We start from the raw sequence: 17,767 nt of genomic DNA, 5'->3' as shown, positions 1-17,767 counted from the left end.
ACAGCAGATGGAAGATTGGATACAGAAGGCAGCACTGGAACAGCCAGAGCAAAAGAAACAATCTGGAAGAACAAACTTCTGATGAAAAGAGACAAATCTGAAGACTGAATTCTGACTAAAAAAAACCACAAAAAAACCTTAGATTTGATCTGTGTTACATTATACCTGGGAAACATGGATTTTCAATCAATCACTAATTAACAAACTACAATCCTTGGAATTAATGCATTATAGAAGAATCCTGGCTAGACCATGTAAGCAACAAAAATTATTGGAGATGTTTGGAACTTAGAAAATCAGTCAGATCTTATTAAAAAAAGACAAATTTGATTTGCAGAGCATATTCTAATAGGTTCAGCAGGCAATGCGTGTTTATGGGCACTGGAAAGGAAGAAGAACACGAGAAAAGATTTTGGATGGATAATGTGATATATGGGTGGATCAGGAGGACTATTCATTCACCAAGAGATTAGCAAGGATTGTACAGAATTGACTGCCATGGTTGCAAACTTCCAGTAATGGAGATGCCACATAAGAAGATAAACACTCAGCTACAATCTGTTGAGTAATGCTGCTGGGCTTAACTGAGAAAGTAATTGAAGATACAGGTGTCAAGCTCTCCTCTGTAGAAGGCCCAGTGTTTGCTTTTCTCCTGAGCTAATCAGCTGTGGCATGCATGCTCTGTGTGTTCCATGTGACTCAGCATGCCTGATGTTCCCAGCCTTTCGTGGTCACATCCAGACTGATCCTACAGCTGTATGGCTGGCAAATGACACTGTTACTGTCCCCAGTATTCACTTTAAAAAGATATTCTCCTGGCTTTGGAAACATTTCAATGTGCTTGCCAGGAGGGGGTCGGGGGATTGTAGCTGGTGACAGTTACTGCTGAGTTAAATGCAGGGTGGGAGCACTGCCGCCCCCTCTAGTGTTCACACCAAAACCATGTCCAACAGAGAGGAAGGCTGTGACCTCTCCTGCACCTGGAGGCTGTGACTAACAACCACATCCTTTCCAGATCTGAAGTAGTGACAGAGCAGAGTTTCAGAGGGAGCTAATGGTCTCTGGGCAGTACCTTGCCTCTGCTTCAGAACTTGCAAGTCATGTGGTGCTTGATTCGTGGCACAGTTCCAGTCAACCTTCTTCCCACTACCACCACCACCACCACCACCACACACTGACTGGTTGGTTGTGCCCCAGGGGCACATTCCTTTCCAGAGGAGCTATATGCCTTAGGCAAAGAGGACTGCCCTGACTCCTTTGCTGGGGGTTGATCCTGGTTCCAAAGCCTCTCCCATTACTTCCTGTGTTTCCAGCTGCAGAACTTACAACAGCTTCTCCACTGAGCCATTCCCAAACCTGCAGACGTGGTCTCTTTTTCCCCCACCCTAAACTCCTCCATAGAAGTGCATTGCTTCCAAGCTGCCTTGCACTGGAGTCTGCTACTTCCCTGACACAGCTTTAAGATGGGGGCTCTGGGAGAGCTGTTCTTTGCTATTTGCCATAGCATCAACAATTCTGCCTGGCCCGCCCCAGACATCTGCTGCTTTAAAGTCCCTTTTGATCTTGCAGAACAGGTGAGGTGAAGTGCAAGCAGGTTTTGTTAAGTAAAATAGGCCAAAGAATAATTATGGCCTCACACAGCAGTGGCATCCTGCAGCTAGAAGGGTGAGACAGACAGTAATTGCTAATACACTAGCTGAATCCCATCCTGAGAGTCTGACTCCTTAGATTGTTTCTTTCAGCAAAGAGTAACATGCTGCAGTGATTCTGCAGCTTCAGGCAAACAAACAGTCAGGGCTGCTGCAGGTCAGGCTGTGAGTTCATGTGGGTAACCTCAACCAGTCTGAAGTATGTGCACTCATCCAATGAGTGACCACAGTGCAACATATGAGATGAGTGACTGACATACTTCACTGAAGTGGAATTTTCCAGCCTCAAGTCTAAATAAAAGGAGACACTCAAAGTTCAATAGTCAAAACAGATGGATAAAGATATAATACTGATTTTTTTCTTTGTTTCAAATTGTCTTAGTCAAAAAGAAATCGAACCATCTCTGCAAAATGTTTCCATTTTGCCAAAACAGGAAATTCTGACTGGAAATAAGCTGTGTCAATTTTTTTCCAATCAGCTCTGTTCCTCATTGATGGGTCTGTAGAAACACCCAAGTACAACAGGACAAAACCACAACATGAGAAGTTTATCTAAATTGATCACGCCTTGAGCTTTGTTAGTTTAGCTATAAAGAGAGCCTCGGTCTGAACCACCCATGGTTTCTGGTCTGGCTTAAAAAAGATTTTGGACCATCAATAAGATTAATACCAAATAGAGTGACTTCTCTGTTTCATACATATGTATCTCACTAGAACAAGTTTCAGAGTAACAGCCGTGTTAGTCTGTATTCGCAAAAAGAAAAGGAGTACTTGTGGCACCTTAGAGACTAACCAATTTATTTGAGCATGAGCTTTCGTGAGCTACAGCTCACTTCATCGGATGCATACTGTGGAAAGTGTAGAAGATCTTTTTATACACACAAAGCATGAAAAAATACCTCCCCCCACCCCACTCTCCTGCTGGTAATAGCTTATCTAAAGTGATCACTCTCCTTACAATGTGTATGATAATCAAGTTGGGCCATTTCCAGCACAAATCCAGGTTTTCTCTCCCCCCCCCCACAAACCCACTCTCCTGTTGGTAATAGCTTATCTAAAGTGACCACTCTCCTTACGAAGTGTATGATAATCAAGGTGGGCCATTTCCAGCACAAATCCAGGGTTTAACAAGAACATCTGAGGAGGGGTGGGGGGTAGGAAAAAACAAGGGGAGATAGGTTACCTTGCATAATAACTTAGCCACTCCCAGTCTCTATTCAAGCCTAAGTTAATTGTATCCAATTTGCAAATGAATTCCAATTCAGCAGTCTCTCGCTGGAGTCTGGATTTGAAGTTTTTTTGTTGTAATATCACAACTTTCATGTCTGTAATCGCGTGACCAGAGAGATTGAAGTGTTCTCCGACTGGTTTATGAATGTTATAATTCTCGACATCTGATTTGTGTCCATTTATTCTTTTACGTAGAGACTGTCCAGTTTGACCAATGTACATGGCAGAGGGGCATTGCTGGCACATGATGGCATATATCACATTGGTGGATGTGCAGGTGAACGAGCCTCTGATAGTGTGGCTGATGTTATTAGGCCCTGTGATGGTGTTCCCTGAATTGATATGTGGGCACAGTTGGCAAGGGGCTTTGTTGCAAGGATAGGTTCCTGGGTTAGTGGTTCTGTTGTGTGGTATGTGGTCGCTGGTGAGTATTTGCTTCAGGTTGGGGGGCTGTCTGTAGGCAAGGACTGGCCTGTCTCCCAAGATTTGTGAGAATATTGGGTCATCCTTCAGGATAGGTTGTAGATCCTTAATAATGCGTTGGAGGGTTTTAGTTGGGGGCTGAAGGTGATGGCTAGTGGCGTTTTGTTATTTTCTTTGTTAGGCCTGTCCTGTAGTAGGTGACTTCTGGGAACTCTTCTGGCTCTATCAATCTATTTCTTCACTTCCGCAGGTGGGTATTGTAGTTGTAAGAATGCTTGATAGAGATCTTGTAGGTGTTTGTCTCCGTCTGAGGGGTTGGAGCAAATGCGGTTGTATCGCAGAGCTTGGCTGTAGACAATGATCTTCTACACTTTCCACAGTATGCATCCGATGAAGTGAGCTGTAGCTCACGAAAGCTTATGCTCAAATAAATTGGTTAGTCTCTAAGGTGCCACAAGTACTCCTTTTCTTTTCACTAGAACAACCCTCTTGTAGCTGTAGCTCACGAAAGCTTATGCTCAAATAAATTTGTTAGTCTCTAAGATGCCACGAGTACTCCTTTCCTCTTGGCAGTGTTTCTGTATGTGAAATAGAAGGTCAGAAGGAATCACTGAACATTCTCAGTTAAGGCTTTAAGCAGAGCAGCCCAATGTTCATCCTTTACCAAACTGGCAATTACTCACCAGCTTTTGTTCTGTGTTGAACCACACTCTTTCCTCCCATTTCTGCTCTTGGCAATTGTTAACACTGGCTGGAGAGCTCAGCTGACCTAACACTTCTCTGGCAAAATGTAAAGAAAAGAGGGATCGCACTATAGAAATGTAATAATCTCAACTGCCCAATTATCAAGTCATTCATTCAAACTAAACATGCACTCACTAATTTGTATATGGCAATCTTCTTGAGCTGCACCTAAATATGCAAAATCTTTGTTTAATGAAAATGCTGATTTTTTTTTTTTTACAACAGCAAATCAATGATCCAGGCATCGCATCAGCTGGTATTAGGAAAATTCTATCACCTTGACAAATCTAGCTCACTAATTGTACTGCCAACAACTCTTAATTTTTAATAAAAAGAAAATAAGGCCAATATTGTCAGACAGGGGTACATAACTTTCCATATGTAGGCTATTATCTGCCAAAGACTTGCATGTGTGGTTAACTTTAGGTTAGTGAGTAGTCCCAAGGAAGCACTGAAATAAGGTCCTGCCTGATCTTGCAGAGACATAACTGTATGCAACGGAGCATCCTCAAAGACTAACATAAGACTACATGCATGCATAAGTATACCTTTGTATCGCTGGACTAAGGCCTAAATTGCCTGGCTTCTAATGAGTGGGCTTGTCTTCATTATGGGGATAAGTTGACCTAAGTTACACTACTCCAGCTAGGTGAATAACGTAGCTGGAGTTGACGTAGCTTAGGTCGACTTCCCCCGGTGTCTTCACTGAGCTGTGTTGATGGGAAATGCGCTCTGGTCAACTTCCCTTACTCTTCTCAGAGAGCTGGAGTATGGGGGTCGACTGGATGGTGCTCTGCAACTCTTCACTAGACCTGCTAAATCAATCCCTGCTGCATCGATTGCAGCAGCATTGATCTCCCCATAGTGAAGACCAGTCCAATGATGCTTTTGCAGTTTTGGGATCCAAATCTGAAAATGTTGGTCATAATCCCCACTTCCCACCTCTGTGGTTATGTTTTCCCTTCTGTAAAATAGAGACAAAAATACTCACCCACCTTTACACAAAGCACTTTGCGATATATGAATGAAAACAAAGTGACCATTTAACTGCTACTAATAACTATATCTATATGTATAGTGTGTAGCAATGTCTGTTGTTAAAATTGCAAAAGTTATGGAGAACTGGAAAATACTTGTATTTTTGGTTCTCAAAACTATCATATATCCCTCAATATTTCAGTGTGATACCCTGCCTGAAATCACAGTTAGCTCAACAGCAGTTGTTAAATAAACCAAGCAAGAAAGGTAAAACAGTGGCATAGACAAAGAGCAACCCCTCAAAACACAATAGAGAGGTTTAAACCTGTGGAGAGGGACTCCTCAGCACCTAAGTGGCAAGAGGGCTGTTTGCCAAAGCTCAGAATCTGGAGATCAGAAGACACTGGTCTGTTAAAGGATCTGTCCCACAGAGAGGGAAGGGGAAGTCGTCACCATGCTGTGACGCTGACACCGAAAGAAGACTGAGTAGGAGTCGGGGGATCTGCTGCAAGCAAACTGTAACTTGGTGCCCAAGGAGAACAGAGTGGTGTCAGGTTAACTCAAGGGTATGCCAAGCATGGCTAAGAGGGTGTGTAGGTGTCTCTTTTTAAATCCACTTCTCTAAATAAAAGTCATATTCTGTTTTGAAAAAGCTGCTTCTGTATCACTGCATACTATTACTGTCCACAAGCTCACATAGGGAAATACTGCCAAGCCCATTGGGCCTACTAAGTAACATGATCAGCAATGGAGGGTGTAGCCCAGAGACCCAGTAGAAGAATGGGATGAATTCTGTGTAGAGAAGAGAAGGCACATTTTGCCACTTGATATTGGTGCCTTTGGGGAACTGGAAAAAGTCTCAGAAGGGGCAGCCTGCTCCGGCACCATGACACAAGTGTTTCCACTCTAAGGAAGTTAGAAAAAGTTATAAACAATTATCCTGACTACAAAATAAACAACTCTGGCATGGCAGTGGTAGAAAGCTCCCGGCTCACAGTTGTACTTCTTTGGTGGGCTAATGAAATCTGGCAAGTTCTCAATCTTAAAAAAAGAATCCTTAAGCACTTTGCTCACACAAGAATCTGCAATGCAATCTCTTACTGGTCTCACAGCATTCTACTGGTTCTGTGCATGCAGGCCGGGAGAGTTCTCAGGCAGCGCTGTGTCTGCCATGATTAGTGAAAGTCATAGGATATGAAAAAACGTATGTATATAAAGTATGTCAAGGCTCCTGTCTCATGGACTGCAAATATTATGCAATACAGAATGTTCTACTCTAGACTAGCAAATAGTTGAATCTAATGGCTATTTTTAAAACAAAGGAAATTTCACATAAAGAGAAATAAGAATCCAAAGAAAGTTGTAAAATGAAGCACTTTAAAATAATGAAATGGCACATTTAAGGTTGCTGCCTTCTTGTGCATATGCATTACAACACAATGTTTTAGTTGATTACCTTTCTTCCGCCTGACCCACCTCCCACCAATCTCATTCAGGTACATTACGTACAGGCTTAGAAAGGGCTGAATAGCGAATTGGTCTGGGCTTTAGAATGTCTCCAGGCCCTCTCTGAGGTCCAGAGAGGCCCGGGCCACTTCCAGCTTTTGAGACCCCTAGCCATAATAATAATAATAAAAATACCCGCATGAAAACAAAGTAAGGCACCAAAATAAAGTAACACAAAATTTGAATATTTTTTTATTTAACAAATGCTTTTCTAGCCTTTTTCTGTGCAAATGCACTAATTATTGAGGAAAAATCTAGCTTTCGTGCAATGTCACAGTTGATATTAAGCATGGCGAGCCCATTCAAAAACTCTTGTCCCATAGTTGAACGGTGATAGTTCTTTACCTGCTTCAACAAGTTCAAGGTACGTTCACCTGAAGCCACTGATTCAGGCAAACTGACAAAAATACGCAATGCGATGGGGTGTTTCCTAATATCACAAGGGAGTCCAAGTTTGAGTATTTCTTGAAGCAATTTCTTTGGCTTGCAATCCAATTTAAAATTAATGGAGTATATTTCTTTGAGGAAGAGGACCTTGGTCACTGAGATCTTTTGCGATTTTTGTTGTACTGTTGCTGAAATTGTTCAGCTGCAGAAAGTAGATCTTCATTACTCAGTCTGTTGAACTGCCAAAGAAACCCAAATTAGTTGCAGTGACTCAAATGAACGTGTAAGACCTGATTGACTAGAATCAGTGACAACAAGGAAGACATTGACCCTATAATGCTGCTCAGCATCGGATTCAGTTGGTAAGTTGCAACTGGTGGAGAACTCAGATGAAATGCCAATATTCCATGTTCGTAATTTGGACTCAGTCAGGATCGCATCCCATTGTTCACAAATCTGTTGAATGTCATTGATAAGACTTTCAATGTTATCCCTCTCAACATCAAGTGTAGCATTGCGTGCTTCAATTACCAGATTTGTTTGGTGGATCATTGTAAGTTGCTTCATCCACAAAGATGACATCAGAATGCATTCACATTTGGACATGTGCTTCTGAACAGACTGAAGTTCAGTTCAAGCCTGTGGAGAGATTGGGAGATTCAAGCTCATTTAAATCCTTTCTCACTGAATTCAAATGCTGCGCAACTGGTTGAACACCATCAATCTGTGCAGACCATCTAGTTTTGGAAATCCCATGCAGTGAAACAGGAAGACATTGCTTCAGAATTTCCCACCTTTGTGGACCGCTACTGAAGAGACTGTACATTTGCTGAACAGTTCCAAAGTAAGTAATTGCCTCCTTGCATGATTCAGCACAGTCAACACCTATAAGGTTTAGTGTGTGGTTTCCCCAGCTGGCGAAAATACAGTTTGAATTATGCTCAAGCAGAACTGCTTGTACACCATTGTACTTCCCAGCCATATTACATCCATTGTCATAGGCTTGACCAATGCAGACTTGAAACATCTAACTTAAAACCTTCTAGAATTGCTAGTATTTGAGCAGCAATTTCTTTTCCAGTTTGTCGTGAAATTATCAAACAAAATAAATCCTTCTTCAATTGAAAATTTTGAGCTGTCTACAATCTTAACATATTGAATAACTAATAGACTGTCACTTGTGCGAACGTTCTGGAGTGGCATCAACAATGATTGAAAAAACACGTGGCATTTCAAATGTGATCAAGAATTGTTTGTACGAATGACCCACATAGCTCAATAAACTCGTTTTGTATATGTGTGGAGAGATAATGGACTTGCATGTACTTTTGACTCTCTTGCAATTCTCAAACACGTTTAACATGCTCTGATAAAGTGGGTCATATTTGCTGAGGAGCTCACCTATGCCTAGAAAGTTTCCATTTGCACGATCACTAATACATTGACTGGAACCAAAGAAAGCCAATCCCCACTCAGAAAGAAAAAGGATGCGCTCAAGAAGTTTTTTCCAGTTATTAGTTTCTGTAGAAAGTTTCAGTCAAGAGTAAATTCTCAACTGAACTTTCAGCTGATGCTGCCCTGCTGGCTGATTTCCAGGCAACATAGTTTTCTTCGTGTGATGTTGAATTCTCATGTGATGGTATTCGGTCTTTCAACTTCCTCCAACGTCTGTTGATGCCCCATCCTGACTGATCAGAGAGAACTGATGCATTTGCAGAACTTTTGTTCAAAATGAAGCAGGGTGCACAGGACAGAGATTGTTTTTCCGTATTCCAGCATAACCAGTCTCTTGTGCAGGTCTCACCATTTGGAAAAGTTTTTGTCAGCAGATGAGTAGGGAAAGCATGATTATCAGCATCTCGTGGAATGTTACTTGGAATTTCAAAACAACTAATTTTAAGAAAAGATTGCATTTGGGCCTCATTGTTCTTGTGAATAATTCCAGTGTCAGTCACAGTCAAACCTGTAGTACTCATGAATTGCTCTTGCTGCATAAGATCTACATCTTCCTGTTGCTGTTCAGTTTCTTGATTGTAAACAGGATCTTTTGCTGCATCTGTTACTGTTGGCACATCTCCTTCTTGACTACTGTCCTCACATTCAGGTATTGGCATTGAAATATCACCTGTTGCAGTTGCGGAGTTTTCATTATCTGTAGCATTGTTTGTTGGGTAAGGTGTGTTTTCCAGTGGTTTGAGAAATGAAGTTATTGGCTTTGAGCTCTTAGCTGCTGCTTCACTCAGTTGTTTTCGCCATCTCTTGCTTGCACCACTTTCAAATCTCCTCTTCATAGAGATCTATCTGGTCAATATGTAGCCTATCCACACTTGAAATATTCTGCTGTAAATAAGTAGCTTATCTACACTTGAACTCTTCTACTGTAAACATGTACACAAATGCTGAAAAGACTTAAAACGAAGGAATACTAATTAAGAACACAAAATGAAACAGTCAGACAGGTTATTATCCTTATCACTGAATCAAAACTCAAGCATGCAAGGTATAATATAATAGGCTGAGCTGAAGACAAAGGGATGACATATAAATACTAAATGCAGACACGGATATAGACAGAGCGATAATGTCCAAAAATTTCTAATGTGTGTCCTCACGAAACTCACTGTACAAGATTGTCCTCACAAATTTTCACCTTGAATATCTGGGCCTATAGACGACGAAAGCCTATGATGATGGCCAAGCTAGGTCTCAACCAACCAGTCACCTCTTTTAGCTACCATATGAACATGATAATGAGAAATTCTCAGACAAATAATTCCTTAGTCAACTAGATGTAAAACTATAAAGACACTAAAATGTAACAATTCTCTACCTTTCAACATGCACTTGATTCAGCACCAGCCACTGCTAGTGGTTTGTTTATATGATCAGCTGATCTGAGAGGACAGATTCATCACAGTCTAATCTTGTGCCATCAGAACTGATATATTTTTATTAATCTTTATGAACATATTTAACTTTAATATGACAATCTATATCTGTTAACAAAAATATTTCTTTAACCAAATCACATCTCTTATTTGCTTAAACTTACAGCTCTAAGGTGAGTGTGTGCGTCACATTTCGGTCCGATAGGGATGCGCATAAAAACAAGTTGTGAAACTCATCAAATGCCAACAAATTAACATGTGCCTAAATTTGAGGCCCCCTTTGAGCTTGAGGCCCAGGCTAAATGGCCCTCCTGGCCCCCCCTCTGATTGGCCCTGAATGCCTCACATAATGCTAGAAAGAAATCCATTCATGCTTATGAAGCACTCACATCATGGTGTGAAGCACCATAGAAACATCTAAAACAAAAATCTTTATTTAGGCCTACGATAGCATGAAATAAGTGGGCCTAGGCCACACATTGAATAATGAGGATGGAAAAAAAAATAACTGAACAGCTGCCAAGTGTCATCACACACTGAACGAGGCAGAGAGACTGAAAAAAATAGAACGTATCATGTATTTAAAGGCTGTAACATAATGTATATGCACAAAAGGGGCAGAGTTAAGTTTAAGTTGTGGAGTAATATACTATTTAAGTGAGAAAGCATGGCATAACAGAAGGGATGTTTTTTTCTTGACTTTCATACAAATGCTTGCTGCATGCTGAGTAGTGTACCCGACTCTATAAAGGAAGAAAATACATTTAATAACAACAAAGCTTATTTGGCAAGATTCGTACACAGTGCTAAATGGTAACACTGATCCCCAGATCAATACTGGCTCACGCAAGGACACCAGTTAGAGACTACAGCAATTTGCATCAAATCTCTCACATGTTTCACTTGACCTCCTGCAGTGCCGCTGCAGCTGCTCTTTCTTAGCGATTCTCATATCAGTTTCACAGCAGTGCATCTCCATTGACTCCAGTGGAGTGACTTATATTTGCATATCTGAAAGATGGGTCAGACCCATTAATTTTATAATAATCTCAAATTCTTATTTTATAGACCAAAAAAATCAACTCCCTCCTTTTCCCCCCCTTTAAGGTCACTCCTATTTACTATGCTCCTTGCATTTCTGACAGCCTCTGTGGTTTCAATTCTTCTGACTTCTAGTTTAGATGGACAAATTCCGGAAGCCCAGTGGTTTAGTTCTGAAGCCTCTCTAAAACATATACGCTGGGCTTTTCAAAGGCACCTATGGAAGATAGGTGTTCAATTTCCATCAAAATTCAATGGGATTTGGATCCTAACTCACTTAGATTGCTTTGAAAACCCCAGATTTAGACTCCCCAGTACACCAGGGTTCATTTTCATAGCCTGGTCACAGCTTGGATATTTGGGGGCTACTGCAGCAGCCATCCCGCACTCCTGGTCCCCCTTTGAGTGGAGCTTATTACTACCCTATGGTGGAAGCAGATGGCCTGTTATTAGAACCCACATGCTGGGTACTGTGCTCTTCCAAATTAAAAACCTACATGTTCTAGGTTGTACACCAAACTACATTGAATGAATCAGAAGCTTACTGGTAGGGGTCTACTTAAATCATGGAGAAATCACATTTTCCACAGGTTGGTCATGGCATAAATAGCAAATTTTGCTGATGTGTTGCATATATATGCAGACTGTATGAACTAGTATTGTACTGTACTACTCTGATGTTTGTAAGTTACCCAGGCTGTGATTGACTCTCTCCCAAAAAGTGACAACTCCCCCCTGCACATACCATCCCGCTCTTACTTCTGCGCTGCGGGAGGCAGCTGTGCTGCAGCCACTGCTCGCCGGCCACCCAGCTCTGAAGGCTACACAGAAGTACGGGTGGCAATACCATGGCCCCCCTACAATAGGCTTGACCCCCTTTTGGGTAGGACCCCTATTTTGAGAACTGCTGTGTACTTCTGTATATTTTTACCCTAGAGTATAGGGCAAAAGTACACTAAGTGCAGTCATCATGGTCTCTTATGCGTTTTTCATGGCCGTGAATTTGGTACGGCCCTACTTATTAGGGAGGGAGTTGCGGTGGGAGGAAAGGCTCGGGGGGGGGGGGGGTTAGTTGTTCAGTTGTCAGTAATTAGCTCCAAAACAGTAGGTTGGCACTATATGCATATATGCAAGTGTTATAGACTCCTTTTCCTGTTCTCCACCTGGAAACTTATACGTTTGCAACACTGAATGTTGCCAGGTACAGAAAAGCAATCTGGAATTTTATCTGTACAGGGCCATCCCTAGCAATTCTGGGGCCTTACACAGCCCCCACGCGGTGGGGGGGAGGCCTCTGCAGGGGGGGAGTGGGTGGGCTGGCCCCAGGCCTCTGCGGGGGGGTGGGGGGGCTGGCTTGGGGGGCAGGGGGAAACCACCCCCAGCACTCACCGGCAGCACGGCTGAGGCCGGGTCGCTGCACTCCTGCTGCCGGTGAGTGCAGGCCCAGCCCAGCTGCAGAGCTCAGGAGAGTGGGGACGGGGCTGGGGTGGGGAAGGGGCGGGGCGGAATAGGGGTGGGGGCCCTGGGGAAGAGCCGGAGCAGGGGCTGGTGCCCTACACAGCTGCATACTTTGCATATGGGTAAGGAGGGTCCTGTATCTATACAATGAACAGCAAGCCAGTGAAGATAATGGATTGAGATGACCCCTTTTCCTGGAACAAGAGAGCAGTTTAGCCAGAGCATTCTGCACTCCGATGTTCAGAAAGCAAAGATTTTGGAAGTAATCCTACTGTAGTCTATGGGCTGCTCATGAGCATGCAGTTATGTATGTTCTTAAATCTCCACTAGATTAGGACTTTATTTAAGCCCATTATGAAAAAAAAGGGGTGAAAGACATTACAATTACCAACACAGGAAGATATTAAGATGGGTGTAATGATTTCATTAGAGGCAAGATTGTATCCTGGCAACATTCCAGATGTGGTGAATTACAAGCCAGAAACTTCCCCGGGGGCGGGGGAAGGGGGCTGGGGAGTCAGATTCAAAGATGGCACCGAGATTTCTACTGCAGGGAAAGAAGATGAAGTGTTTGGAGTGATTTAAATAGTAAGAAGGACACTCAGACTTTTACCACCTGAAAACAAGACAATTCTTTCTCTAGCAAAAAGGGGTCTCTCTCTAAAATCAGAAAGACACTCCATTTAGCAATCAGAATTAGTTGTGGGTTTAGCCAGCACAATCCCATAATAAAAATATTTTCATTTTTCTATATTTTTGTAATTAAAGATTAGGGTGAGCAGAGGAAGGATAAATAGTAAAATACATTTAATCCTCTATTCATAAAAAAGTAAATAATTGCTGAGATGTGCAGAGATTTTACTGTGCATATTTACTGTACATTCTTGGAACCAAAACACAGGTGTTGAAGGAAACAGCTTCTCTGTTGCAGCTATATCTTTGGTGAGCTTTACTATTCAAATTCCAGTCTGTTGTGTGAGCTGCCTTAGCCTTACTAAATCTTGAGGTTCAAAGAAAGTTAACTGTAGAAATTAGCCTTTTAGGTGCTAGTGCTGATCACCATCAAAGCAGAAATGTATTCTACAAATCAGTGGGAACCACTGTGTTTGCGCGTGCGCACACAAACACACACACACACACACACACACACACCAGTCGTTATCTAGTCTTAAGTCAGTTGAAGTCACTCCAATTCACAGCCAATACAACTCTGAATTAGAGTTAAATGACAGGGTGAAATTCATCCCACTTTTAATTTAACAAAATGATGCAAGTAGTCCTATTGCTATCCCACAGTGCACCAGTTACTGAAGAAACAACCCATTCAGTTATTTTTCTACATTTCACTATAGAAGGGTCACCACTGAGTTAAGTGGGAATTGCGTTTATTTATGCCTTGGCAAATTGTGTGTGCATGTGAACTTATGAAAAAATGCTCAATGGAGAAAAGTAAGCTCTCCGTTCCCAGAACAGGTACAGTACAGTCAGTAGCCATGCAGACCCCTCACCCTACCTAACAATACCGAACCCTTTCCAGCAAGGATCACTTCTAGGAGATTGAGAATAGCACAGACATACCTATTCATTCTTTTACTTCTGCTCAGACTACCAACAAGACCTCCGGTTATTGTCACTGTGCTGTGTGCATTTGTGATGTGGACCCATGTCCACTAGGACATGGACTAACATCATCATAGAGATGAGGTGGGTGAGGTAATATCTTTTCCTGGAACAAACTTCTGTTGGTGAGAGACAAGCTTTCGAGCCACACAGAGCTCTTCTCTCTCCCCAACAGTAGTTGGTCCAATAACAGATATTACCTCACCCACCTTGCCAGTCTAATATCCTGGGATCGACACAGCTATAGTTACACTGCATAAGACCATCATGGGCCTCCACATGGCCATTAAAATATGTGGGTTTTTTGATCACTACAACCAATCTGGGCTGAGTTTGTTTCCCCTCTGTGCAAGACTTATATTTGCATTGTAGATGAGGAAAACAGAGGACAGACATTTGCCTGGAAGCAATTAAAACACAAATTAGAAGATAATTAGGGGGAAAACCAAGTAAATAGACAATTTTGTGTCAAGCAAGAAAGCTTATTTTGTGTCTATTATCTTATTAACATTTGGGTCTAAGTTTTAGGAAGAAAGTCTCATAAGCTATATGCCAGAATAAAATTAATTACAAGGGCTGTCACAGAGCAACTGGACCCTTTATGGGGAATCAGGGCCCATCTGGGAATAACGGACTGCCCCAGATGGATAATTAAGGGTTAATTAGCAAATGAGCACCTGATCCTAATAACCATTACCCAAGCTCAGTTAGAGAGAGACTCCTAAGATGGAAGCTCCTTTCCACAGGAGTCGTCTAAGAGGCCTGAGCAGGGAACCTAGAGAGGTGTGCTACCGTAGACAGAGTTCTCTGTGGAGCCCACTAGAGTAGGGAGCTTAGAAGAGGTGCTCCTAGAGGGAGAGCTGCAGTTGGCAGGCATCCAGAAGGTACCAAAGACACTGGCAGGAAGCCCAGCTTGAATAACACTACATGCTGCCCCTGGGGAGGAACTGCAGTGGATGGACCTCCACAAACCCCTGACTTCAAAGGAAGCTCTTCCTCTGGTAGTGGCAAGAGTGCTAATCCCAAGGATGGAGACCTGAACCTGGTGAAGAGCCTGGATGGAAGAGAACACTGGACTCAAGTGGGGGACAAATGAACGAAGAATGAGTTGGTCATCCAGATAAGATGCTGAGGTGAAGGTTGTGTTTGTTTTGCATTGGCCTCTCTGTTAATAAAGATAAGCCTTCAAATGGGCTGGGTGCTCTTTAGTATACAAAAGGTTTGTCAGGACTGGATATGCTGCGGGGGGGAATTCAGCTCCAACACCATGCCTAGCCACTAGGGGGTGCTTGGGACAGCTTGCAGGATGATGGGACTGTCTAGATTCTACAATAATGCAGCTATTCATGCATATGGCTTTCTGAAGATAATAACTTAACTGATTAAACTATGTATTTAGTACCACAATGGAGGTCAAATCTATCGCTGGGAAATGAGACTAGTGTTCTAGTGCTGCAGGCAAGAATAATTATCAGGAGAACCAAGAAGTAAATTCTTTAATCCACATGGTAGAAGATTAACCCATATATTTCTGCTGCTTTTTCTCATTTACAAGGGAAAGAATGACGAAGGAAAATATACTGTACCTAACGGAGGTAATTAAAAAGTAATCAGTCACTGATGTATTGTACTGTTTTGGATATTTAATCAATCATTACTGATTTGTCCAATTTGTGCTCACTTTGGAGAGCTAAAAGACTCCAATTTTATTGTAGACTACAAGTATACAATTCATACTGATATGTGAGGTATATTAACATAAATGTTCCGAATTAGATAAACGGACTAGTTTATTTAATACATGCTTTATCTTTTTATTTGTTGGCTTTCTGCACAAGTAGGGCTATGGAAGTAAAGTTTAGCTACGCCAATGCATCTGAATGGGGTTTCTACAGTGCCTCAATAGCCTGCGATAAACTCTTGGTATGTGCGTTTGGCTTCCACTAGGTAGAGTCCTGTGCCTGCGTCTTCCCTGTGTCCCAGGGATGGCTACTGAGGCCAGCAGAATTTGGAAGAAAAGGGGTAGAAGAGAAAACAATTCAAGCTGACTTAGAGTGGTGGTGCCCTTGGGCAGAGTGCTCCTCCTGCTCCTTCTTGTCTGGGCTCCAGTGTGGGCTTCGGGGCTGCCTGTGGGCAGTGGGAGGCTGGGGTCCAGGGAACTCCCAAGCTCACCTTGCGCAGGCCGACTCTGAAGCCTCTCCCCTAGCTTGGGGTGCTGAGTATTAAGCCTTCCTCTGTGGATTGGGCTGGAGAGCATGATCCACTCTTGGGTACATTTGGGTGGAGATGGCGGCCAGGAAGAATTTGGGCCATCAGGTCAACCCTCTGGGGACAAGTCAGCAGCCCTGCGATTTTGCTTCCTGGGCCGTCTGCTCAATCCTCGTCTCCTATGAGCTGGAAAGGCAGCTGACCAGGTTCAACCTTCTCCTCCCCTCCCCGGGCCCATCTCTTTCAGCCACAGGTCAAGGAAGGAGCCCAGAGAGGGGAGGAAAGGAGGTGGACAGAGCCTTGTCCTGCCAGCCTCTGTGCTGGCTGGCCAGCCCCTTCCCCCAACAGGGCTCTTGCCTGCTTCCTGCAAGCCCCTCAGCCCATCTCCCTTTAGCCTCTCAGACCCCTAGCAGTCATCGAAAAGAGCAGAAGCCCCACTCTCCATCCAGCACACAGAGTGGCCAACATGGGGCTTGAACCCATGACCTTGGTGTTTTTAGCACCACGCTCTAACCAGCTGAGCTAGTGAGCCCACAGGAAACAGGTACTTGCCTGACCCTTTTAGAAGGAACCACCGCCTGGCGCAGGGACTCCGGTATGACATGAGTGGATCAAGCAGCTTGTGGGCAAGACAGGGGAATTAGCTCAAGTGGTAGAGCGCTCGCTTCGCATGCGAGAGGTAGTGGGATCAATACCTGCATTCTCCAGCAGCAAGGGAGCCACAGTCCTTTCTTTTAGAAGCCATTGACAGTCAGGCAGCTGAGCTCCTCCAGTGGCCTCCATCCCTCTTCCGGCTTGGCCTCCCAAAAAGCCAGCCCTTGCGGAGCAGAAAGCTGTTTGTCCAAGGCCCTTCTCCCCTTTCCAGTGGCTGGGAGACTGGAGACAGGTTGGGGAAGTTAGCTCAAATGGAAGAGCATGGGAGAAGTAGTGACATCGACACACACATTCTCCAGCCTGCTCTGCTGTAGTGGGGGACCTGCCCCCTTCTTGCTGAGCTGTTACTAGAGCACGATCCCTTTCCCCCCACCCTGCTAGTCGACAGAAGACTGATTGGCTGGGAGGGAGTGCCACTCAAATACAGAATTACTCACATCCCTGGGGTCCATGAAGGGAATGAGGAGATGGGCGAGGGGGTGGGGCACATGATACCAGCTCAGCTGAGATCATGTAAACCACACAGCCTCCTGATCTCAGCCAGCATGGCAGCCATGGACCAGAGCACACAGACGGCTTGGAGAAAGCCAAAGCGGGGCAGGGCTGTGTTGGTCTGGAACAGTGAGTCTGTGGGTGTCTATCCTGGTGGAGGCAGGGTTGTTTTGCTGTATGCTGTGCCAGGGGCCAGGGAGCCTCTGTGAGCCCTGCTAGAGTTCCTGAGCTGGGCGTGCTCCTGGCTTTGCTTGGGTTAGAGGAAAGTGGTGAAGATCAGAATGGCCCTCCTGGGTGAGACCAATGGTCCATCTAGCCGAGTATCATGTCTTTTGACAGTAGCTGATGCCAGGTATTTCAGAGGCAATGGTAAGAGCAGGCAATCATCAAGTGGTCTATCCCTGTGTTGTCTTAAATTTTGTGCTTGTTCCAGGGGCTAACTCTCACCCCCCGACACACTCCAGGGAGGGAGCATTGGTGTTTGTGCCG

The 17,767-nt window shown here is 43.7% G+C and overlaps 1 non-coding gene across 1 annotated transcript; it reads right to left on the bottom strand.

Annotated features, from left to right (window-relative positions):
• Positions 1-16,590: 16,590 nt before the first annotated feature.
• TRNAF-AAA (transfer RNA phenylalanine (anticodon AAA)) lies at positions 16,591-16,664 on the bottom strand. Its single transcript has one exon. It is a non-coding gene; the product is annotated as a tRNA-Phe (tRNA).
• Between the last annotated feature and the right edge of the window lie 1,103 nt (positions 16,665-17,767).

The sequence above is a fragment of the Natator depressus genome, chromosome 4, assembly GCF_965152275.1.
Source record: "Natator depressus isolate rNatDep1 chromosome 4, rNatDep2.hap1, whole genome shotgun sequence".
NCBI classification, from domain to species: Eukaryota; Metazoa; Chordata; order Testudines; family Cheloniidae; genus Natator; species Natator depressus.
Note: the sequence above shows the minus strand (reverse complement) of the source record. Positions and strands in the feature narration are given on the sequence as shown.